This window comes from Hemitrygon akajei, chromosome 6 (assembly GCF_048418815.1).
Source record: "Hemitrygon akajei chromosome 6, sHemAka1.3, whole genome shotgun sequence".
Taxonomy (NCBI): domain Eukaryota; kingdom Metazoa; phylum Chordata; class Chondrichthyes; order Myliobatiformes; family Dasyatidae; genus Hemitrygon; species Hemitrygon akajei.
In genome coordinates this window covers 56128893-56154897 of record NC_133129.1, presented here as the reverse complement: position 1 = coordinate 56154897, position 26005 = coordinate 56128893, and the positions used below count along the sequence as shown (strand labels likewise).

At 40.0% G+C, this 26005-nt stretch overlaps 1 protein-coding gene across 26 annotated transcripts in view; it reads left to right on the top strand.

Moving 5' to 3' along the window:
• LOC140729077 (receptor-type tyrosine-protein phosphatase delta-like) overlaps positions 1 to 26005 on the top strand; it is a 2395537-nt gene that overhangs the window by 2290184 nt on the left and 79348 nt on the right. The gene's annotated exons all lie outside the window — the stretch shown is intronic.

Here is a 26005-nt window from a genome sequence, read left to right as displayed (position 1 = left end):
AATTCTAGAGCGCTTATTCTTCCACAGATATGACAAAATAATAGAGCCTAAGGAATCAAAAAAAAATTTAGGAATAAAAATTGGAATAGATTGAAATAAGTATAAAACTTTGGGGAGAACATACATTTTAACAACATTAATACGACCTACCAAAGACATAGATAGAGGTGACCATTGTACCAGACTCTGTTTTATAGTATATGAAAGATTGGCAAAGTTTTCACAAAAGAGATCTTTAAACTTCCTTGTGACTGTAATTCCAAGATAGGTAAATTGATTATGGACTACTTTAAAAGGGAGATCACGAAATGTTAGTTCTTGTGCTTCTTTATTAATTGGGAAAAGTTCACTCTTATGTAAATTAAGTTTATAGCCAGAGATCTGGCTAAACTGGTCAAGAAGTGAAAACATTAGAGGTAAGGATGTAGACGGATTTGAGAGAAAGAGTAATAAGTCATCAGCATAAAGAGAAACTTTATGCTCAACACCCCCTCTCCAAATCCCGGTCAATTCAGGACAGTTTCGAAATGCTATCGCCAAAGGTTCCATAGCCAAATCAAAGAGAAAGGGACTTAAGGGGCATCCCTGACGGGTGCCACGTTTGAGATTAAATACTTGGGATTTCTGAAAATTAGTTAAAACAGAAGCAGTAGGACACAGGTACAGCAATTGGATCCAAGAGGTCAAATTTTTCTAAGACTGCAAAAAGGTAGTTCCACTCTATACGACCAAATGCTTTCTCTGCATCGAGGGAAATAACACATTCAGGAATCCCAGTTGGAGGTGAGTATAAGATATTAAATAAACGCCGAATGTTAAAAAAAAAGGGAGACGGTTTTTAATAAAACCTGTTTGGTCATCAGAGATAATGGAGGGAATAACGGTTTCTAATCTATAAGCCAAAACTTTAGCTAAGATCTTTACATCAACATTGAGCAGAGAAATCGGCCTATACGAGGAACACTCTGTTGGGTCTTTGCCCTTTTTTAATAGAAGAATAATAGATGCCTCATTGAAAGAGGGTGGCAATTTGCCGTAATTAAACAAGTCAGATAATACTGAAAGATAGATAGATAGATAGATACTTTATTCATCCCCATGGGGAAATTCAACTTTTTTCCAATGTCCCATACACTTGTTGTAGCAAAACTAATTGCATACAATACTTAACTCAGTAAAAAATATGATATGCATCTAAATCACTATCTCAAAAAGCATTAATAATAGCTTTTAAAAAGTTCTTAAGTCCTGGCGGTTGAATTGTAAAGCCTAATGGCATTGGGGAGTATTGACCTCTTCATCCTGTCTGAGGAGCATTGCATCGATAGTAACCTGTCGCTGAAACTGCTTCTCTGTCTCTGGATGGTGCTATGTAGAGGATGTTCAGAGTTTTCCATAATTGACCGTAGCCTACTCAGCGCCCTACGCTCAGCTACCGATGTTAAACTCTCCATACTTTGCCCACGACAGAGCCCGCCTTCCTTACCAGCTTATTAAGACGTGAGCCGTCCCTCTTCTTAATGCTTCCTCCCCAACACGCCACTACAAAGAAGAGGGCGCTCTCCACAACTGACCTATAGAACATCTTCAGCATCTCACTACAGACATTGAATGATGCCAACCTTCTAAGGAAGTACAGTCGACTCTGTGCCTTCCTGCACAAGGCATCTGTGTTGGCAGTCCAGTCTAGCTTCTCGTCTAACTGTACTCCCAGATACTTGTAGGTCTTAACCTGCTCCACACATTCTCCATTAATGATCACTGGCTCCATATGAGGCCTAGATCTCCTAAAGTCCACCACCATCTCCTTGGTCTTGGTGATATTGAGATGCAGGTCTCAAAAAAGTAACTGAGGAAAAAGAAGTGAAGAGAATGATTTATAAAATTCTACAGGGAACCCATCAGGTCCAGGAGATTTCCCTGAGGACAGTGCAGAAATTGCAAAAGATATTTCTTCTGATGATATAGGCGCATTGAGTTTGGCTTTAAAATCAGATGAAAGTGAAGGGATATTCAGATTCTGTAAAAATTGATCAACAGAGATATTGTCATTCAAAGATTCAGAGGAATAAAGCTGAGAATAAAAAATTTTAAATGCGTCATTAATTTCTAAATGATCCGATGTAAAGTCTCTGTTCTCCTTCCGGATCTTTGTAATATGTTGTTTGGCTTTGGAACGCCTCAGCTGATTGGCTAGAAATTTACCAGACTTATCCCCATGAATGTAAAAGCGACTCTTGCTTTCGAGAAGTTGGCATTCGATAGGTTGAGTAGACAGAAGATTAAATTTAGTTTGGAGTTCAACGCGCTTCTTGTATAATTCAGGGTTCTTAGTTTGAGCATGTATTTGATCCAATTCTTTAATCTGGTTAATGAGGTCTAATCGATCTGCACAGGATCTTCTGTTGAGATTTGCTGTGTAAGAGATTATTTGACCCCTCAGATATGCTTTCATGGCATCCCAGACAATCTGGGATGGCACTTCAGGTGATGTATTAGTGTTAAAATAAAAGGTTATCTGATCCTTAATAAATTTTTAAAAATCATCATCCGATAATAAAGTTGAATCAAACCGCCAGTGTTTATTCCTCTGAGGGAGACCAGGAAAGTTCAGAGAGAGAGTTATTGGGGCATGGTCAGAAATCAGTATACTCTGATAGTCACAAGAGTTGGCAAATGGAATAAGTTGGTTATCGAGTAAGAAATAGGCAATTCTAGTGAAGGTATGGTGAACATGTGAGAAAAAAGAATAATCTCTCTCAGTAGGATGAAGGAAACGCCATATATCAGAGATACCAAAATTAGAGAGAAACGATTGGATAGCTAAGGCAGATTTAGTAGGTGATCTGGTAACAGAGGACGATCGATCCAGATTAGGATCCAACCAACAGTTGAAGTCACCACCCAGTATAAGAGAGTATGAGTTTAAGTCTGGTAGTGAGGGGAAAAAACGTTCAAAAAAGCTAACATCATCAAAGTTGGGGGCATACAGGTTTGCTAGTGCAACTTTAGTGTTATATAGTTTACCAGAAACAATAATAAAACGGCCATTTGTATCAGATATTTTATTATGGAGTTCAAAAGGAATATTTGAGTTAATAAGAATGGAGACTCCCCTAGCTTTAGCGGCAAAGGATGAATGAAAATGCTGACCCGCCCACTTTGACAGAAGCCGGGAGTTATCAAAACAACGAATATGAGTTTCTTGAAGGAAAGCAATGTCAGCTTTGAGTTGTTTGATATGTGAGAATACCTTCCTCCTTTTAACAGGGTGATTCAATCCCTTTACATTCCAGCTCACGAATTTAAGTGCACTAGCCATTATCAATTACTAATGCATAAAAGGCAGCAGGCATATAAAAAGTCAAGCAGTACAATAGCAGTCTGGGAGCAGAGATGTAAACATAGATTCATAAAATCAAAACATAAACATGTCCTGAGCAATAAAGAAAAACAATAAATACAGTGAGTGATGTTGGAACTGGAAAATCCACCCCACCCACACAACCCAAAACTAGACGGCTACCAAAAAAAGCAGCTAGCTCTACCAAAAAAATTAACCCAAATACAACTTCCAAATCTGTGTCATTAACAGCAGTTCTGTATAAATACTATAGCAAATAGTAACTAGTTTATGCACTAGAAAACATAACTACAAATTAGAACATCTTCTGCCGAAATATAAAACTTAATACAGAGAAAATCGGAAGAAAACCAAAACTGACCTACCCGCAAAAAATTATAGAAGAATAAAGTAAGAGAAAGGGGAAAAAAAGGGGGAGGAAGGGGAAAATTATAAATTCAAGAAGAGTACTTATCAACCATTTACAGAGAGGAGAAAAAAAATCAGAGATTAGAAAAAAGGGTGAAGAAAAGAAAAAATAAAATAAATAAATATTTTAAAAAAGGAAAAATAAATCAGCAATTAAACTGTGAACCAACAAACAGGGAGGCCTTGACTAAAGACTTCAAACCTCCAAAACAAGTTAGAGTCCATTGTAGAACTCTATAGATAAAGTTATACAAGAATAAAATAGATTACACAAGTACTATTTAAACGTCCATAGGGAAACATTAAGCACAGAATGTCTATTTAAAAAAGACACACCAAATCCAGGGAGAGATTGTCAACAGCCCTTAGAGTTTCAATGAATAATGTCTGAGTGATTCAAGTAAAGTCTGAGTCCAGAAAAAGTAATTTTACTACAAGAAGTACTTATCCACCATTTTAGGAGGTCCGATCGGGTTCCGAAGATGACTGGATAGCCGGAAGACTTGCCACAAATGCTTCAGCTTCCTTCACTGACTTAAACCACTTATATTTTCCAGTATTAAGCTTGATTCGTAGATCGGCAGGAGTGCGAAGAGAGAGTTTAAAACCACGATCAAAAAGCACTTTCATTGCGCCTTTAAACTCAGCGCGCATCTTTAAGGTCTGGGGTGCAAAATCTTCCACAAAGCGAATGATTGTATTTTGGAAAGAAAAAGTACCTCTGCGACGTGCCTCCATAATCAGAAGGTGTTTTACCTGGTATTGATGAAAGCATAAAATTACTGGTCGCGGGCGGGAGCCCAGAATTCTGGGGGGAACGTAGACCCTGTGTGCCCTTTCGAGCTCAGGCAGGTTCGGAAGCAAATCTTTCCCAAATATCTCACAGAGAAACTCGTCGAAAAATTTCACGGTTGATCCCTGTTCGGTGGCCTCTGGCAACCCAAGAATTCGGAGCTTGCAGCGTCTGCTGCAATTTTTGAGATCCACCATTTTGGAAAGGAGTTTGTTACATTTTTCCTCTAAGCTGGAACAGAGAGTCTCCAAGTATCGAACACGACTTTCTAAATCTTCAGAAGTCGAATCGATGCGGAGATAAGTGTTCAGCATGTTTGTCCACTCTATCGTTGATCCGATCCAGTTTGGCTTCCAACTGTTTGAAAGCGGTTCTAAATTCCTTTAAAATATCGTCTCAGAGTTGTTCGAGCGCAGCTAGAGTCTCAGCTGAGAGAGCCGGAGCTTCCTTTCTCCCGGATTTAGAACTCTTGCTAGACATTGTAAGTTAGATGTGTTCACAGGCAAGTAAAAGAAACCGAAAAAGTTCCTAACTAAGGTTTAAAAAATGGAGACATTTAGTGCAAAGATAGCGACCATAACGGAACAAAAGTTCGGAGCAGCTAAGCAATCGCCATCTTACCGGAAGTACCCTTACAGAGATTTAATGAAGATATTTTGAAGGAATGAATAGTTTGAACAGAGTGAACTGAGAAAGAAAGAATAATTTCTCCCAAATCAGTGCTAAGGAGTAAGCAGTTTTAAATACTGAAGCAAAAGGTTAAGCAAATGTATTTACACAGAGTTGTTGGAGATTGAAACACTCTGGTGCAGTTGTGATAGAGCCCAGTGTATCTTCTCAAAGGTACATACAGAAATATTTGAAAACAATTGAGGTACAATGCTATAAGGAGCAAATGAGTCAGTACATTTTGGAGTCACTGTGGTAATGAGCTGCACTGGGTTTAATAGCACTTTCTGTACTGCAGATGTCGAAGATTTGACTTTCGTTAAAGATTGGCTTATTCGGAGGGGAATGTTCAGGTCTGTGATGGACCAGGGAAGACATTGCTGATATCAAATTCTGGCACAGCAGGGTAGTAGGGACAAATTTAAACCTTCCTCTGTGGGAATGATGGGTGTTTAAAGATTGCACAGATTACTAAGCCAGACTGGAGTTCCTGATTCCAGTCTGTTCAACTGTGCAAGTGGTAAGAACACTCTTAACAGGTAGGATCGTTCTTCATATTGGCGGGTGAGGATTTGATGATATTTTTAGGCCTACCGGTAGTTTAGTGCAAACATCGTAAATGGAAATGTGCACAGTTTTTTGCCATGTGAAGAATTCAGTCTAATACTGCACCACCTTCCCCAACCACTGGGAAAACTTGACTGGAATTAAAAGAAGGCCTGATATTTATTAATATTCTCATCTACATTGCTGTCTTATTCTCCATAACAGCTATTTATTTGGTAATGACCTTTCAAACTAAACAGCTAATTCATATTTTTGTGCCACCAGTAGTTGGCTTACTGTGTGGAAAGATTATTATATCTTAAAATGTGAGCTTCCTGTGGCTGCAAATACTTAACTGTATTTAGAAGTTATCAACTGGATTACAATTCCTTAAATTTTTGTTGAGTTTTCAAGGAAAGTTTGCAATATGTTGAAAGCCTGCAGTACTGCCCAGTGTTAGTGTTCTTGGCTCTGAGTGGAATACTTCTGTGTTCAAGTGCCAGTTCAGAAACTTGAGTGCAATAAGCAAAATTGGCTTGAATTTAGCCACGTTGGCTTAGTTTTTCACTCTCTCTCCATTAGAACTGGACCTGATCACAGCCTTGTTACTTACAGCACATAACATAGATAATCAGCCGCACACTGTCCCTCTAACCCATTTGACCTGGTGACTCATCACCATGACAACCCTGGTCTCACTTTGCCCTATCCACTCCTTCTGCCACCTACCTTGCAACTTACAGGTATTTTATTTATCTTTTTTTTGCAAATTTGATGAAAGGGGTGGCGCAGCAGCATAGTGGTTAGTGTAATGCTTTACAGCACAGCTGTAAGATTGGGGTTCAATTCCAGCTGCTGTCTGTATATTTTAACCATGACCACTTGAGTCTCCTCCAGGTGCTCTGGTTTCCTCCCAGTTCCAAAGACACACTAGTTTGGGTTAGTAAAATGTGGGCATGCTATGTTGGCACTGGAAGCATGGCAACACTTGAGGGTCCTCAGCATGTCATGTGTTGGTCGTTGACATAACACACTTCACTGTATGTTTTGGTGTACATGTGACAAATAAATCTAATCTTAAACCTTAAGAAAGGTCTTTGATCTGAAAAAATCCCTCTGTTGTTCTTTCCACAGATGCTGAATATTTCCAGTGCTTTCTATTCTTAAATCAGATTTTCATCAGATTTCAGCATCTGCAGATTTAAAACAAAAATCACAGCAATCTTGCCTCACACTAGTAGGCAAACTTGAAGCATAGGGTTAAGGTGAGGGCAGAAAGCTTTAAAGAATTTGCTTTAAAGGCAAATTCTTCACACAGAAGGCAGTAGGGAGTATAGAATGAGCTGCCAGAGGAAATGCTAGAGGCAGATACAAATGCAATATTTTAAAAACATTTGGATGGGTACATGGATAAGATAGAGGGATACGGGCCAAACATAGGCTCAGGTCGACACCTTGATCAGCATGGACAAGTTGGATGAAAGCTTTCTGTGCTGTTAAACTCTATGACCTCAGCACACAACTGAAGAAATGCTTTAGGGTTGTAGGAATCTCCTTTAGGATGAGCTGTTACTGAACGACCCCAATAGTTATCTTGAGTGAAGTAATCTTCGGCTGTGATACAAAGTAAAGCAAGTTATACCCACATCTTGACTGTTAATTGTTAGTCAACTCCTGTGAAAATATCTGGTTATTCCCACATTTGTGTTTGAGGGGGATTGCCTGTGCAGTGCTGAGGGCTCTGCACTGAGGGCTTGCTCCTTGGGAATTTTTGACATTACAACACTGATTACACTTCAAGAAAAAGAACTTAATTTGCCGTGAAGCAAATTGAGATTATCTGAAAATGGCACCATTCATGCATTATAAATCTTTGTTTCTTTAAAACCTGATTTTTTTTGCATTTGATTTTAACCCAAGGAAAATCAAAATAACAAATACTATTTGCAATTAAAATTTATATTTTTATTAAGTTGTTTCTTAAATGTACTGAAGAACACGGATTGACAGGGAAATCATTTTAAAAGTTGTACAATAAATTTCCAGACTTTTTTTTCTTTAGTAATCAATGATATGCAGTGTGGGACTAACACTTGACTCAATATGGCATAAGAACAATAGATAAAAGGAGCAGTTGTCCTGCCCCACAATTCATTACCACAATTCATTTACAATTCATAAACATGGTTTACCTGCCCATTTCCTCTTCCGTGACAACTCCGCATATCCCTTACTTGTCTCAGCTTTCCAAAATGCATTTACTCCCTCTTCAAAATACCCCCAATGATCGAACCTCCACAGAATTCCAGAGATTCTGTGATTATGGAGTTGTTACACACCAGTTTTAAATGGTTACTCTTTAATCTTGTAACTATGTCTCCTCATGTGAGATTCTTCCACTAATGAAAACATCTCAACATCTGTCCTGTTCTGCCCTCTCAGGCATTTATATCATTGCATGCTGTTCCATTGGCACTTTCCAATAGGCGCTGAAGTTAAGAGATGCTAAGAAGTATGAGCAATATTCCATGATTTTCAGTTAATTTATAAATCAAGTGTTCTGATTCTTTTAAAAATATCCATTTTGAACAGTAACATAAAGGATAAGAAAATGGAGCAATGCTAACTATGAGAAGCTCATTCATTCTGACCTTGCCGTACTGAGCCATTGGCAGTGAAATGATTATGATATTGACTGAGTCTTGGCTTACATTTGTTCTGTGTGAATAATAGTTGATGGTCATCAGTCAATACTAATGAGAGCACAGTGTTCACAATATTTTACGATTTTTTGTTTGTGCTGGTTTTGAAGAGCCGTCAGTTTTCAAAACATAATTTCCAATTTTCTTGAATTTCATTTCCCTCAAGATAATTGACATTGTTTTGAATATTGAGGAGATTGTTTATATAATATCACTTTGTACAGTGCTTAAGAGCAGGAAAGGTCAATTTATTTACATGAATATAAACTGTTGCTGCAAGTCAGACTAATGAGTTTTTTTGTGTGTGTTTAGTGGCATTTTGTTGCAGTATATGAGTCACTTTATGAACCCAGAGAGAGCAAGAAAAGGGAGAAAGAGAGCCTAATAACAGTTAGTTCCGCTTTCAAGCTGTCAAGCTCAACTAAGTTCTAATCTTCACACTGTAAATATGTAACCTGTGCTAGATATCTTCAAGAAAACCATCTACTAAATTTGTAAAATTACAGGTTGGGATTAGTAAAATCAGTCAAGGCAGGGACTGCCAATAAAAGTTATTTTCCAGATTATTAGATAGGCTATGTTAACGGGCATTAAGTGCACGTCTGAGGGCATTGATACAGTATGTTGCAAGTCAGTGCAGAGAGGTTTTAAAATCATGCTACCTTGAAGTCATGTGGGCTTGCCAGGTTAAGAGAAGGTCGGGGAAAACAGCCTCACTGAACTTACACTAAGTCTGTTTTGAAAGCCTCCAAAACAGAAGCATGTTTTTTTCCGAGTGTCCTTTACCATTCATTTGTCAGAGTTGTTCTGGGGCTGGTGCTCCAAACTCCTCTCTATTGGCAGACAAAGGCCAATGAGCACAGAGTATATGGACATTTGTGGCTTGGTTGATCTTTCTCTAAACTAGAGAGATACATCCTGAAGAACGGTCTCAGCCCAAAATGTCAGCTGTTCCCTCTTTTCCATAGATGCTGCCTGACCTGCTGAGTTCTTCGGCATTTTGTGTGTGTTGCTCCAGAGAGATGTGAACCCCGCCCAGTGCCCTTGCAGCTTTGTAAAGTTGGAATATATCCCCGCTAAGAGACCAAGATAGCTGCTGTATTCATTTCATGGACAATGAGCTATTTACAGTTTCCCATTCAAACTGTTAATAAATAATAAACATCTCAGATGTGGCATACAAATAGAAACAAAAACTTAAGCTCTAGATTGTTGGTACATTATCACAATTAGCACGGTAGCATAGCAGCTAGCATTACACTTTACAGGCCAGCGAATGGGGTTCAATTCCCGCCAATGTCTGTAAGGAGTTTATACCTCCTCCCCGTGGCACATGGGATTCCTCCAGGATCTTTGGTTTCCTCCCACATTCCAAAGGTGTACGTGTTAGTAAGGGCTGGAAGTTGCGGGCATACTGTGTTGGCATCAGAAGCTTGGTAACATTTGTGGGCTGTCCCAAGCACATCCTCGGACTGTGTTGGCCGTTGGCGCAACAACACATTTCACTGTATGTTTCAATGTACAGTGCATGTGACAAATCAAGTTTTAATAAATGAAGGAAGTCCTTTTAGAATGAAATGCAATGTTAACATAATTTTAATGGGTGAATAAGTATGTGACAGCTGTGCTACTTTAGCAGAGTCACTGCAGAATCGACCAAACACTTCATTTCTCCATTAGATCTTTGATTGGGATTTGAAATATTATCAATGTGGATTTTGTTTCCATCTGTGTGGACATGATAGGAAGCTGTTGAAGGGTCGAACAACTAAACTGATGACTGTTTCTCTCTCCAGCTGCTGCTTAACCTGCTGAGTTATCCAACATTGTCTGTTTTTATTTCACATTTTCGGCATGTGCAGATTTAAAAAATACATTAGTTTTAGCTGTTAATTTCTGATTTATGCAGACCCTTCACTAATAAACTACAAAGGCACTAAAATGGCATGTTTTAAAGTCATTACATTTTAAAAATTACAAAATATATTTTTGTCTGATATACACAAAGGATGTTGTGAAGATATTTGGCCCCACTGAAGTTATGAGATATATTCAGACTAGCTGAGACAGGAATATGACTAGGAAGCAGAAATGCTTTAGTGCTGAATGTTAATCTCCCTTTGAAAATTTATGAGTTATGCAATTAGTTCAGCAGGAGTAACTTGTAACAAAGCCTCCTAGAGCAGACCATGGTAATTATTAAGAGCAAATGTAGAATTTGTATCATGAAGTCAATGGACAAACCATAGATTTCTATAAAGTCAATTATACAGTTAAACCTTAATTTAACAAAGGGTAGTCTCTCTGGTTAATCTTGCTCTCTACATGGAATTAAATTCTAAATGATAGTTGTTTCCTATGGCTACAACTATCTAAGGAGTCAGGCTAAATTATATATTCAAATATCTGCACTGCTGTATGGATTCATTCTTTCTTCCATGAGTTAAGAGTGCTACAAGTGCTACACAGTTGGCACCTATGATCCAGCTCTGCCTGAGGCATAGTCTCTTTACATTGCAAAATATTAGAAATACTTGTCAGGGGAGGCTGTACTTGTGGAGGGAGGAAAAGAGGCTTCAGGTTTTGTCAGAATTGGGAAACATTAATGGTAAAGCAGATTTAAGTTGCAGAAAATTTGTGGAGGAGCAGAGAAAACGAAAGGGAAGGTCTGTGATTGGGTAGTGAAACTGAATGGAACAAGTGATGCACTAAGATTTGTTTATCATATGTACATTGAAATATGCAGTGTAATGCTTTATTTGCATTAACGACCAGCACACCAGGAGCAGCCTGCAAGGGTAGCCACACATTCTGGCGCCAGTGTAGTATGCTCACAATGATTTAACAACCTTAGAGTTCTGGAAATTTAGAGCATTCAAAGGGAGCCTGCGTGGTCACAAGGAGAACGGACAAACTCCATAGGGACAGCACTAGAGGCTACCATTGAACCCAGCTCACTGGGGCTGTGAGGCAAATTTATTCATAGAGTTATAGAGTAATAACAATGTGGGCACAGGCAATTCAGCCCAATTTTTGTCCATGCTTATTATGGTACCCAACAAACTAGTCCCATTTACCTGTGTTTGCCCCACAACCCTCAAAATCAAGCAGCTGAAAGTTATGTCTGGAGGAAGGTATAACAGGAGAGGATGAAATTATCAACTGAACAGAGAGATATAAAATCTGGACTGGTTAATAAACTGAAGTTGTTAAATTCACTGTTGGATTCAGTGTTTTGCTTAGATTTGATCAAGGGTGGACTCTTGCCATGAAGCAACTTATCCTGGTCAACTCCGTTGACTTCTCATGCTCTGTGGTCTACTTGTTCTGGCAGCATTCTTTGTGCATTGCCGGGGAAGGATCACAGTATTCCAACCATGTGTATTGGACTGATGTGCGATTCAGATTGTTAGGGTGACAAGCAGACATCTCTCCAAAGTTGCATAGCCAGCTAACTGACCCTAGGGACCAGGGACATGGAATATGTTGGTGTCCTCCAATTTACTGGATGCATTTTGCTGAATTTATTTCCATTCTCTGTTATATATGGTATCTGTTATATATGTTGTAGATATTTATGATACTTGCAATTATTCTTAGAATTCTTAAATCAGCAAGGGTACTTTAAACTCCCTTCAAGCAGAACTACAGTGTTTTGTAAAAGTAGTCAGCCCCCAATCCTTCGTTGACATAAATGACTATTACAACCAGAGATTTTGATCAATTCAACTGAGAATTTTTATTTGTGAATCATATGCTCCCTTTTTCACAGTAGAGCCCAAAAAACAAGAAACATTGTAAAGCATGAAAAACTAAAAATTCAAAAACTGAAATGTCAGTATTCACCCTGCCCACCCCCCGCTCCCCTTTGCTCAGTACTTATTTGAACCATCCTTTGAAGATATTACAGTCAGTAGTATTTTTGGATAAGTCTCAATTAGCTTTGCACAACATGATTGAGCAAGATTTACCCATTCCTTCTTACAAAATTGCTCAAGGTGGGCCAGGTTAGTTGGGGAGCGGCGGTGAACAGCAATCTTGAAGTCTTACCAGAGATGTTCAGTCAGGTTAAGGTCAGGACTTTGAATGAGCCTCTCAAGGACATGGGTTTTGGAATTTTTCTTCTGATTTGACATGGTGCACAATGTTTTGTAGATGAGCTTAAAAATCCTACAATATATTTTAAATTTAGAAAATGAGACAGTAAAATGTGAAAATAGTTGAGGAGGGCTGAATACTTTTTCAAGACACTGTTAATCATCGTAAGAAACACAGTTGCAGAGTTACAAAATGGTTACAGCAGGGAAGAAGTCCATTTGGCCCTTTGAGTTTGTACTACCTCCTTATACAAGAAATCCATCTAGTCCCCCTCCCCCAACATCTCTCCTTAGACCCATAAATTCAGTCTTTACAGTTACAACATCAGGCATCCTTGTGGATATCATAATTGGCTCTGTCTCCACGACTATTCCAGTAGAGGATTCTAAACTTTCACATCTCATTGCCTAAAATGCTTTTTCCTTATCTTGATTTAATTTTCTTTGTCAATCACCTTTACCCTCTGTTCCTGAGTTCATGTCCCTTCCCCAATGAGGAAAGTTCCCACAAATGTTCCATTCAGTATCAAAAGGATTCAGAAAAGATTCACAATATTATAGGACTAGACAGAATAACTTATAAGGAGAAATGGATGGGCTAAGCCTTTTTCTTCCTGGGGCATAGGAGACTGGAGCGAGGGATGACAGAATAGAGGGAGTGAAATCTCGAGCAGGGTATAAATAAGATGAATGGGCAGAGTATTTTTTTAACCCTTGGTAGGAAAGTCTAAATCCAGAAAGCACAGATCTACAGCGAGAGGAGAAAGATTTAAAGGGGTCCTGTGGGGTATCTTCCTCACACAGATGAAATGGGGTGTCTGAAGAATTGGTAGAAGCAAGTACACTTGCACCATTTAAATATCATTTGGACAGGTACATGGATAGTAAAGATTTGGACGGATATGGGCCAAAACGCAACTAAACTAACTCGGGTAGACAAAGTGGACAAATTGCGTCAAAGAGCCTGTCTCCTTGCTGTATAATTTACCCTGTCTTTACCCTTATTAATTTTAAGTACTTTATCAGATCACATCTTAAACTCATGTTGCTCCAATTTTCTTCAATTAGCTCACATAACTGAAGTCCTATTTCTGAAATCATTTCTGGCAAATCTTCATTTTTGCTAACAACTTCCGAAAGTGTGGTGAAATGCTCCAGGTTCTGATTTTGTACTAAATCAGAACCAGAATCAGAATCAGGTTTATTATCACCGGGTGTGACGTGAAATTAGTTAACTTAGCAGCAGCAGTTCAATGCAATATATAATCTAGCAGAGAGAGAAAAAATAATAATAAATAAAATAAAACATCATAATAAATAAACAAGTAAATCAATTACGTATATTGAATAGATTTTAAAAATGTGCAAAAACAGAAATACTGTATATTAAAAAAAGTGAGGTAGTGTTCAAAGCTTCAGTGTCCATTTAGGAATTGGATGACAGAGGGGAAGAAGCTGTTCCTGAATTGCTGAGTGTGCATCTTCAGGCTTCTGTACCTCCCACCTGATGGTAACAGTGAGAAAGGGCATGCCCTGGGTGCTGGAGGTCCTTAATAATGGACACTGCCTTTCTGAGACACCACTCCCTAAAGATGTCCTGGGTACTTTGTAGGCTAGTACCCAAGATGGAGCTGACTAGGTTTACAACCCTCTGCAGCTTCTTTCGGTCCTGTGCAGTAGCCCCTCCATACCAGACAGTGATGCAGCCTGTCAGAATGCTCTCCATGGTACAACTATAGAAGTTTTTGACTGTATTTGTTGACATACCAAATCTCTTTAAACTAATGAAGTATAGCCGCTGTCTTGCTTTCTTTATAACTACATCAATATGTTGGGGCAAGGTTAGGTCCTCAGAGATCTTGACTTCGAGGAACATGAAGCTGCTCACTCTCTCCACTTCTGATCCCTCTATGAGGATTGATATGTGTTCTTTCGTCTTACCCTTCCTGAAATCCACAATTAGCTCTTTCATTTTACTGACGTTGAGTGCCAGGTTGTTGCTGCTGCACCACTCCACTAGTTGGCATATCTCACTCCTGTACACTCTCTCGTCACCACCTGAGATTCTACCAACGATGGTTGTATCATCAGCAAATTTATAGATGGTATTTGAGCTATGCCTAGCCTCACAGTTATGTGTATACAAAGAGTAGAGCAGTGGGCTTAGCACACACCCCTGAGGTGCATCAGTGTTGATTGTCAGTGAGGAGGATATGTTATCACCAATCTGCACAGACTGTGGTCTTTCAGTTAGGTAGTTGAGGATCCAATTGCAGAGGGAGGTACAGAGGCCCAGGTTCTGTAACTTCTCAATCAGGATTGTGGGAATGATGGTGTTAAATGCTGAGCTATAGTCAATGAACAGCATCCTGACGTAGGTGTTTGTGTTGTCCAGGTGGTCTAAAGCCACGTGGAGAGCCATTGAGATTGCATCTGCCATTGACCTTTTGTGGCAATGGGCAAATTGCAATGGGTCCAGGTCCTTGCTGAGGCAGGAGTTCAGTCTGGTCATAACAAACCTCTCAAAGCATTTCATCACTGTTGATGTGAGTGCTACCAGGCGATAGTCATTAAGGCAGCCCACATTATTCTTCTTAGGGACTGGTATAATTGTTGCCTTTTTGAAAGAAGTGGAAACTTCTGTCTGTAGCAGTGAGAAGTTGAAAATGTCCTTGAATACTCCTGCTATTTAGTTGGCACAGGTTTTTAGAGCCTTAATAGGTACTCCATTGGGACCTTCTGCCTTGTGAGGGTTCACTCTCTTTAAAGACAGTCTAAGATCAGCCTCCGAGACGGGAGATCACAGGGTCCTCGGGTGCAGCAGGGATCTTCACAGCTGTAGTTGTGTTCTCCCTTTCAAAGCGTGCATAGAAGGCGTTGAGTTCATCTGGTAGTGAAGCATCGCTGCCATTCATACTATTGGGTTTCGCTTTGTAAGAAGTAATGTCTTGCAGACCCTGCCAGAGTTGCCATGCATCGATGTCGCCTTCAACCTTGTTCAAAATTGTCTCTTTGCCCTTGAAATAGCCCTCCGCAAATCATACCTGGCTTTCTGGTACAAGCCTGAGTTGCCAGACTTGAATGGCATAGATCTAGCCTTTAGCAGATGACGCACCTCCCGGTTCATCCACAGCTTTTGGTTTGGGAATGTACACTTAAGTCTTTGTAGGCACACACTCATCCACACGGGTTTTAATGAAGTCAGTAACAACTGCAGCATACTCATCCAGATTAAAAGATGAATCCCTGAATTTGTGCCTACATCTGATCATATCTTTGCTGAAATGACACTACTAAATATAAATCTGTCCTCAGTTTTTCACCCACTGTCTTGGTGTAATGTAGCCAAAGGAATGATCTTTCTAATGCTGTTGCAGCTGAATCTAAATATTTAGGCTGTTGATGCAAATTCTTACCCACATTATAAATTAACAGAGTATATCAGAAAGAGGTATCATCTCATCTAATGAATATTTAAACAAATCAGGGTTAACCTCCTTTTGTAGACATTGAAGTAACAGTGGAATAGCTATAGCTGAGCTTATTGAAATCATAGAGAGCTTTGAGAGCTTTCTGGAATTTGTCATAGGTATGCCTTGGTATCCACAGATGAAATATTTCTATATAGCCAAGAACTTCATGTTCAAAGTAAATTACTGCTGTATTAAAATAAGTCCTTGAGAGCATTATCCAGTCACTAACAAGACATTCTACCCTCTCACAATTTCTCAACTTCCTATTTGCTGTGTAGGAGTATTTTGCAAGCAATTTATGTAGTTGATGGAGCAGAAGCCAGGACTTCCAAAAATCACCATGTGATTAAATAGCACAGAAAAGTGCATTCCCACTAATTTATCTGCTCCCTTCATGATACTGACAGCAATGGTTCTGAATGCAGATAAGGCTTATCTACAGACAACATAGGCAGCATTCATGGCTTCTCTCAACAGGAAAGGCACACCGTGTGCCAAAGCAAAGAGATTTTGGCTGCCAGTCAGGGAGTTAATGCAAAGAGTGTTGCCCATTGAGATGGCACAGTCATCTTCTTTTAGTCTTGCCATACAATTTGTCTGCTTTTAGCAGAAAATGGAATAATGCAAAAGACAGTTGTTAAAAAAGGATTTACAATAATGCTTTTCTCAATTAAATATATCTTCAATTTTGACTGAAGTATATGTTGGCACATTTCCAGACTGAGGGAGAGACTGAATCAACAAACACAATGAAAAAGATGATCGCCAAAATTTATTCTGGAAATTTCTATCCTATTCATATGTGGTTAAGAGGTTGGTCTGCAGATTGTACAGACTCCTCCACCTCTCCGCTGGGTGTCTGCAGACAGGTGATACCCCGGCTTGAGGCCTGGTCCTCACTAAAATCGAGGCAAAGCAACAACTTCACCAATAAACCGATGAATCAACTTGCAACATTCCACATTAGCGATGTTTAACAGGGCCCTGCGTTCCCAAGAAAATTGACTTGCTGTTCAACTGCAAACCTTTACACACCCATTCTGGTGCCTCTCTGGCACAGGCAGCAGTACGATCCATACCAAGTCCAGTTCCCTTGGTTTCTCCACCAACGAGCAGTTTGCTGAAGGGGTAGACATGCAGTACTTAAAGTTCTTAATGTCCAGCAGAGTTTTGCCTTCATAAGAAATATGCTTTAAAAAGACAATAACACATTTGGATGGCCCCAAAGAAGCTGCTGTATCCGAGCATGCTACTATCTTTCTGGATTCTAAACAAACTCCAATACCTGTGCATCTATCCCTCCCTCTGCAACTGGATCCTTGACTTCCTCACCAGGAGACCACAGTCTGTGTGGATCGGAAGTAGCATCTCCTCCTGGGAATCAACCCTGGTGTACCTCCAGGATCTATGCTTAGCCCACTGCTCTCTTCTCTCTACACCCATGATTGTGTGGGTAGGCAGAGATCAAGTGCAATCTGCTGGTGACACAGCTATTATTGGCATAATTTCAGATATTGGCGAGGAGGGTGAATGAACAAGGTAGTTCAGCTGGTTGAGTGACGTTGCAGCAACAACCTTGCATTTAATGCCAGTAAGACCAAGGAACTGATTGTGGTCTTCAGGAAGGGGAAGTCAAAAGTCCTCATTGAGGGATCAGAAGTGGAAAGGGTGAGCAGTTTCAAGTTTCTGGGTGCCAACATCTCTGAAGTTTTATCCTCGGCCTAACATATTGATGCATTTATCCCTGCATCCCTTAATCAATATTAAGGCATGGTAGCAGCTATATTTCAATAGGAGTTTGAGGCGATTTGGTCTGTCACCAAAGAACCTTTCAAATTTCTGCAGATGTGCCTTGAAGAGCATTCTAACTGGTTGCATCACCATCTGGTATGGGGGGAGGTACTGCACAATATCAAATTGAGCTGCAGAAAGTTGTAAACTCCATCATCGTCATCATGGGCACGAGCCTCCCCAGCATCGGGATCATCTTGAAGGAATGATGCCTCATAAAGGCAGCATCCATCATTAAGGACCTCCATCACCCAGAACATGCCCTCTTCTCATTGCTACCATCAGGGAAAAGGTACAGGAGCCTAAAGGCACACACTCAACATTTCAGGAACAGCTTCTTCCTCTCTGCCATCTAATTTTGAGTGAACGTTGAGCCCATGAACACTACTTCACTACTTTTTGCATGAATTATTTAATTTAACTTTTTAATAAATATGTTTATTACTGTTTTTCATGTTTTTATTATTATTCATTGCAATGTACAGCTGCCACATAAAAACAACTCTCAAGCATGTGCCAGTGATGTTAAACCTGATTCTGATTCTGAATCATGGTATTCCTGTGGGAGTTTGATGAGGTCGAGGGTTTCCTGCGTCACCATCTTCTGCTCAAGGTCCTTGTCTCCACTTGAACTCTTTAGACCCCTGGTACACCTAGAGTGAAAGAGAAATTCCTCATCTCGCTTCTAATTGATTCACTAATCATTTTAAATCTATAGTCATTTGATTTTAATTCTTCTAATGAGGAAATTCAATCCTTGTTTACTCTGTTCAGGTTTCTTATTATTGGTAAATTGGTTTATTATTGTCATGTGTTCTGAGGTACAGGCCAAGACTGTTTGGATGCTGTCCATACCAATCATTTCATCACATCAGTACATCAAAGTAGGACAAGGGTAGAACAATAACAACATGTAGCATTATAGTCACAGCAAAAGCAGACAATAAGTTGCAAGGGCTTGGTGAATTAGATTGTGAGGTCATAAGTCTGCTCAGGACCTCCTTACCAGAGGTCCATTCAGTAGTTTTACTCTGAGAAAACTACTCTGCTGATTTACTCTGAACCTAGTTGTAGGTGGTTTCAAACTTTTTGATTCCTGACCAATGGAGGGAAGAAGAAAAAATGTTTGGGATGAGAGGTGCTTTGGTTACATTAGTCGTCGTCGTATTGGCTATCCCTCGAGGTCGAGGATGATGGTCTTCGTTCCGTTTCCACAGAGCGAAGACGCCTGTGTGTGTATTTGTTTAACGTGTACTTGATGTTGCACTCCAAGAAGCACACAATACTTCACAAATCAATCAGCTGATTCCAATGGCATGGAAACCACGACGACTGGAGCTGATGGATTTGCTGCAGCCTTCATCCACCTTCACAGCCATTGAGTTCGAAGTAACTTCATCCGCCTGTTCCACCGTTGAGGTCTTGGTTGGATTGTTCTTTATCAGGGACCTCACCCTCGACCTTACCACCATGGGTGACCCTACGAGGAGCATAGCTCCAGACAGCATCGCTCTTGGGATCTCAGGACCACACAAGCTTCTCCACCGCGACAAGGTGACAATCCACGGAGAAGTTATGTTAGTGCTTTACTGGGGTAACAGGAAGGCAAGACATGGTCCGTGGAAAAGAGGCTGGTTTTCACAGTCATAGACAGAGTAATTACCCCATCAAGTCATGATGCACCAAGTAAGATGTTTTCTATGTGCATTTTTTAAAAAAATGAATGAGAGTAAGTGGCCTTCCTGAATTATCCCCTCTGTTCCAATGGAAATAACCACAGCTTATCCAGTCTTTCCTGGTTATTACAATTTCCCTATACTGACACCATTTTCATAAACTTCCTCTGGACTCTCTGCAGGACAATCCTACAACATGATAATTGGAACTGCATACAAATATCAATCGACATACATTTCAGCACTCGTTTTCTAAGCCTTGGCTACTTATCAATCAGGTTACCAAGAAGGCGAATGGAATGTTGGCCTTCATTGGCAGAGGGATTGAACTTAAGAGCAGTGAGGTTATACTGCAGCTGTACAGGATACTGGCGAGGTCATACTTGGAGTAATGTGTGCCCGTCTGGTTTCCTTAGTCGAGAAAAGATAGACTGGTTTTGGAAGCATTACAGAGGAGGTTCACCAAATTGGTAGCGGAGATGAAGGGTTTAGCCCATGAGGAGAGGTTGAGTTGCTTGGGATAAACTCACTGGCATTCAGAAGGAGATCATTTAGGAACATATAAAATCATAAAAGGGATAGATAAGATAGAGGCAGGAAAGTTGTTTCCTTTGGTAAGTGAAACTAGATCTAGGAGACATCGCCTCATGATTTGGGAGAATAGATTTACCGTAGATGCCGGATTATAAGCCGCTACTTTTTTCCCACGCTTTGAACAGCTTTGAACACTGCGGCTTTTACTACGGTGCGGCTAATGCATGGTTTTTTTTCATGCCGCCAAAAACATTTTGCCTCGTAACAGTAGACCAATAAAATTGATGAGTAGTTCACAGAGGTCCAATGAAATTGTACGATAAATCAAGCGCACTTTCACAATTAAATTATTGTAAATCAGTCGTTTGTACTCACCCTCATCAACATGGAAAACACTCGAAGAAAAGCATTGTGCTGCCTTTATGGCAGTTATTTAGTTTATAATATTTTCGCTTAGTAATTCATTTGTTAGTATTTTCTAGTTAAAGTTAGAAGTGTTTTAACTATATTTGTTTTCTGTACTACATCCCGGGATGCTATGACATCACATCCGGTTTCGTCGTGTCTTGTGGGAAATACCGGTTTGCGATAAACGGAAAGGAGGGGGGGGGGGAGCGCATTAGACCCGCGCGAGAACGCTGCTTTTAAGTTAAGGGCGATCAGTAACTTTTCCTGGTAGGCTGCAGTATATATATTTTTTTTACCAGTCGTTAGGAGATATTGGAATGTTGTTCGTGCACTGTTCAGTAAAAAAGTATACGCAACGTAATTTGTGTGTTACCGATACGTATGTATATTTAAAAGTAGCCGTGTTACAGGCACGGTTCGAAAAAAAGCATTTGCAATATGTATTTGTTTATGTTACCATACAGATTTAATTAAAAGTTAAAAAATCCTCACGTGTAATATCTTTCTGTGTAAATATCTCATATTACAACGTGGGACACCTGCGGCCTAAAATCCGGTGCGGCTTGTACAAGTACAAAATTGATTTTCTTTCTAAAATTAGAGCCTGCGGCTTTTAATCAGGTACGCTCTGTAGTACAGAATCCACAGTACATCAGAGATTTAGAGAAACTACTTTTCTGAGAGAACAGTAAATCAGTGGAATTCTTTGCCCAGTGAAACAGTAAAGACTACCTCATTAAATACATTTAATTTAAATAGTTTCCCTCTGTTTCTCCACACAACTGAATATTCTCCCTGGTATATATCCTTATCTTGTTGCATTGTCAAAATATGCGCTAGCTCACACGACTCTCTGAAATTTTATTTGCATTTTCTGCCAACTCACCAGACTATTTATATCTTCCTGTAATCTAAAATTTTTGTTCTTGCTGTTAATCACATAGTCCATTTTTGTACCCTTTGTAAGCTACTTTGGAGTATTGTGTGCAGTCTATCTCATTGTAGGAAGGATGTGGAGGCTTTGGAGAGGGTGCAAATAAAGGTTTACCTGCTTCCTGAATTAGAGGGTATTAGCAATCAGGAGAGGTTCAACAAACTTGAGTATTTTCTGGAGCGGCAGAGGCTGAATGAAGAGCTGATAGAAGTTCATAAAGTTATGAGAGCCATAAGTAGGGTACTCTGCCTGAACCTTTCCCAAGATAGAAATTTCAAATACTAGAGGGCATAGCTTGAAGGTGAGGAGAGAAAATCTAAAGGAGATGTCCAGAGCAACTTGTTTAAATAGAGAATAATTGGTGCTTGGAACACACTGCCAGGTGTGGTAGCGGAGGAAGTACATACAATAATGGCATTCAAGAGGCTTTTAAGTGGGCACGTTATTAAGCAGGGAGTGGAGGGATATCAATCATGTACTGGCAAAAAGAATTTAGTTTTAATTCAGCAGCGTGCTCAGCACAGACTTCTTGCACTAAAAAGCCTGTTCCTGCGTTGTGCTGTTGTATTCAAGTCACAAACAAAAGAGATGCTGAAAATCTGATCAATGCACGCAAAATGCTGGAGCAACTCAGCATTTCGGCCGGAAACATTGACTGTACTTTTTTCCATAGATACTGCCTGGCCTGCTGAGCGCCAGTAGCATTTTGTGTGTATTGTGTGTTATTTTCTGTCTTCTTCTTTATCACGTTATCATGTTTACAGAGAACAACTAAAAAAAATCATTAGAAGGGAAAAGATGAAATATGAAAGCAAGCCAGCATGTAATATCAAAGTGGATAGTAAAATCTTTTTCAAATATGTTAAAAATAAAAGAGAAATGAGAGTGGATATAGAACCACTGGAAAATGAGGCAGGAGAAATAACAACGGGGGGACAAGGAGATGGCTGATGAACTATATGAGTACTTTGCTTCAGTCTTCATTGTGGAAGACACTAGCAGTATGCCTGATGTTGTAGTGTGTGAAGGAAGAGAAGTGGGTTCAGTTACTGTTACAAGAGAGAAGGTGCTCAAAAAGCTGAAAGACATAAAGGTACATAAGTCACCGGACTAGAGGAACTGCACCCTAGGGTTCTGAAAGAGGTAGCATTAGAGATTGTGGTGGCATTAGAAATGATGTTTCAAAAATCATTGGACTTTGGCATAGTGCCAGAGGACTATGTTACTCTACTCTTTAAGAAAGGAGGAAAGCAGCAGAAAGGAAACTTTAGACCAGTTAGCATGATCTCGGTGGTTGGGAAGAGGTTAGAGTCAGTTATTAAGGATGAGGTGATGGAGTACTTGGTGTCACAGGACAAGACAGTACAAAGTCAGCATGGTTTCCTTCAGGGGAAATCCTGCATGACAAATCTGTTGGAATTCTTTTGAGGAGATTTCAAGTAGGATAGATAAAGGGGATGCAGTGGATGTTGTATCTTGGGACTTTCAGAAGGCCTTTGACAAGGTGCCACACATGAAGCTGCTTACCAAGTTAAGAGCCCATGGTATTACAGGAAAGTTACTAATATGGTTAGAGCATTGACTGATTGGTAGGAGGCAGCAAGTGGGAATAAAAGGATCCTTTTCTGTTTGGCTACCAGTGACTAGTGGTGTTCCTCAGGGGTCAGTGTTGGGACTACTTTTTATGCTGTATATAAATGATTTAGATGATGGAATAGATGGCTTTGTTGCCAGTTTTGCAGATGATACGAAGATTGGTGGCGGGGCAGGTGGTATTGAGGAAACAGGTAGGATGCAGAGGGACTTAGACAGATTAGGAGAATGGGCAAGAAAGTGGCAAATGAAATACTATGTTGGAAAATTGATGGTCTTGCACCTTGGTAGTAGAAGTAAATGTGCAGAATATTTTCTAAATGGGGAGAAAATCCAGGAATCTGAGGTGCAGAGGGACTTGGCAGTCCTTGTTTAGAACACCCTAAAGGTTAACTTGCAGATTGAGTCGGTGGTGAGTAAGGCAAATGCCATGTTAGCATTCATTTCAAGAGATCTAGAATACAAGAGCAAGGATGTGATGCTGAGGCTTTATAAGGCACTGGTGAAGTCTCACCTTGAGTATCGTGAAGAGTTTTGGGCCCCTCATTTTAGAAAAGATGTTCTGGCATTGGAGAGGATCCAGAGAAAGTTCACAAGGATAATTCCAAGAATGAAAGGGTTATCATACAAGGAACGTTTGATGGCTCTGGGCCTGTACTCACTGGAATTCAGAAGGATGAGAGGGCGATCTCATTGAAATCTTTCGAATGTTGAAAGGCCCAGACAGAGCAGATGTGGAAAGAATGTTTCCCATGGCAGGAGAGTCTGGGACAAGAGGACACAGCCTCGGGATACAGGAGTGCCCTTTCAAAACAGAGATGCAGAGAAATTTCTTTAACCAAAGTGGTGGTGAATTTGTGGAACTTGTTGCTACATGCAGCTGTGGAGGCCAGGTCATTGGGTGTACTTAAGGCAGAGATTGATATGTTCTTGACTGGACATGGCATCAAAGATTACAGGGAGAAGGCCGGGAACTGGGGTTGAGGAGGAGATACTCAATGGGCCAGATGGCCGAATTGTGCTCCTATGTCTCATGGTCTTATGTTCCCCTGCATTTGGGGAATTTTATTAATGCATATCTGAAAAAAAAACAAAGCTGAAGAGTTCTGAGGTCTGTGGAACCCCAGTGGTAACAACCTGCCAGTGACAAAGTGATCCATCAACTATTACCCTTAGCTTCTTACCACTGAGTCAATTCTGGATCTAATTTGCCATTCTCCTTGGAGTCCACCTGCTTTTACTGCATTGACTAACCATGTGAGATTTTGTCAAAAGCCTTGTTAAAATCTACATCACAAATCTGTCCTCATTGAATCTTGTTATTACCTCAGCAAAAAACTCGGTCAGGTTATTCCTTCCCTTAACAAATCCACTTTGACTATCAATGATTAGTCAGTGCCTTTTCAAATAAGTTTTCTGTTCTGGCAGTAACTTGTGGACTACTGTAGTTAGATTAACTGCCCTGTCATTACCATCTTTTCCGCTGCCTCCCTTTTTAAATATGGTTCAACAGCAGTGTTTCTCTGATCACCTGGTACCACTCGTGTAGCCAGAGAGGATTAAAAAGCTGTCATCAGAGACTCTGCAATTATCTCCTTTACTGCTTTTAACTGTGTGGAATGTATTTCATTGGAGGCAAATTATTTATCTGTTTCCAAAGATGTTAAACTCCCTAATGCTTCCTCCAGTTCTGTGATCGAACAACAGATATTTCATTCTTCTTTATTTTAACTATGGTCTTCTCATCATCTCCCACTTTAGTGATAATGGTAGCAAAGATGTTATTCAGAATACAGCCTCTGCCTCCATATGCTTTTAGCTCCTTTATTTACCCAGCTCTTCAGCCCACTACATTCAGCCTCCTCTGTCTTGGAGATTCAAGTGTTCGTACAGATACTTTTAAAATGTTTTATGAATCTCAACCTACATGACCCACTCAGAAAAAAAAATCCAGATTTCAACCATTCCCTGTGTGAAAACTTCTCCTCAATCCCCTTTAACGTTCTTGCACTTTAGCTTAAACCCAAGCCCTCTGATTTGAGATGTCTCCATTATGGAGAGAAATTTCTTATTATCCACCCTATGTATACACTTTGTAATTTTGTGTACCTGTATCAAGCCCCCCATCAGCTTCCTCTGCTCCAAAGAAAGCAAACTCAACTGGGGCTGAAAACTGGCAGATGGAATTTAATGCAGACAGGTGTGAGGTGTCGCACTTTGGGAGGGCAAACCAGGGTAGGACTTATATGGTGAGCAGTAGGGCACTGAGGAGTGTGGCAGAATAGAGGGAACTGGGAATACAGATCCATAATTCCTTGAAAGTGGTGTCACAGTTACAGTACTGTGCAAAAGTCTTCAGCACATACAGTATATATATGTAGGGTACCTAAGACCTTTGCACAGTACTGTATATTGATTAAAATAGCAAGGAGGTTGGGAAACAGAAATAAGAGTATTTAGCTTTGTATTAGCTCTATTATTAAGTGTTATTTGGTAACTGGAAAAACACAATTTACAGTACTATACAAACCACACACACACACACACACACACACACACACACACACACACACACACACACACACACACACACACACACACACACACACACACACACACACACACACACACACACACACACACACACACACACACACACACACACACACACACACACCCCGACCAAGAGTTTTGCACACAACCAAAGAAAGGGTCATCAAGAAAGCTTTTGGCACATTGGCCTTCATGAATTAAAGTACTGAGTAAAAGAGTGGGCATGTTCTGTTAAAGTTGTATAAGGTGTCGGTGACGCCATATTTGGAGTATTGTGTGTAGCTTTGGTCACCTATCTACAGGAAAGATGTCAATAAGTTTGAAAGGGTGCAGACAAAATTTACAAGGGTGTTGCCAGGACTTAAAGATCTGAGTTATAGGGAAAGTTTGAATAGGTTAGGATTTTACTCCCTGAAGCATTGAAGAATGAGGGGAGATTTAATAGAAGTATACAAAATTATGAG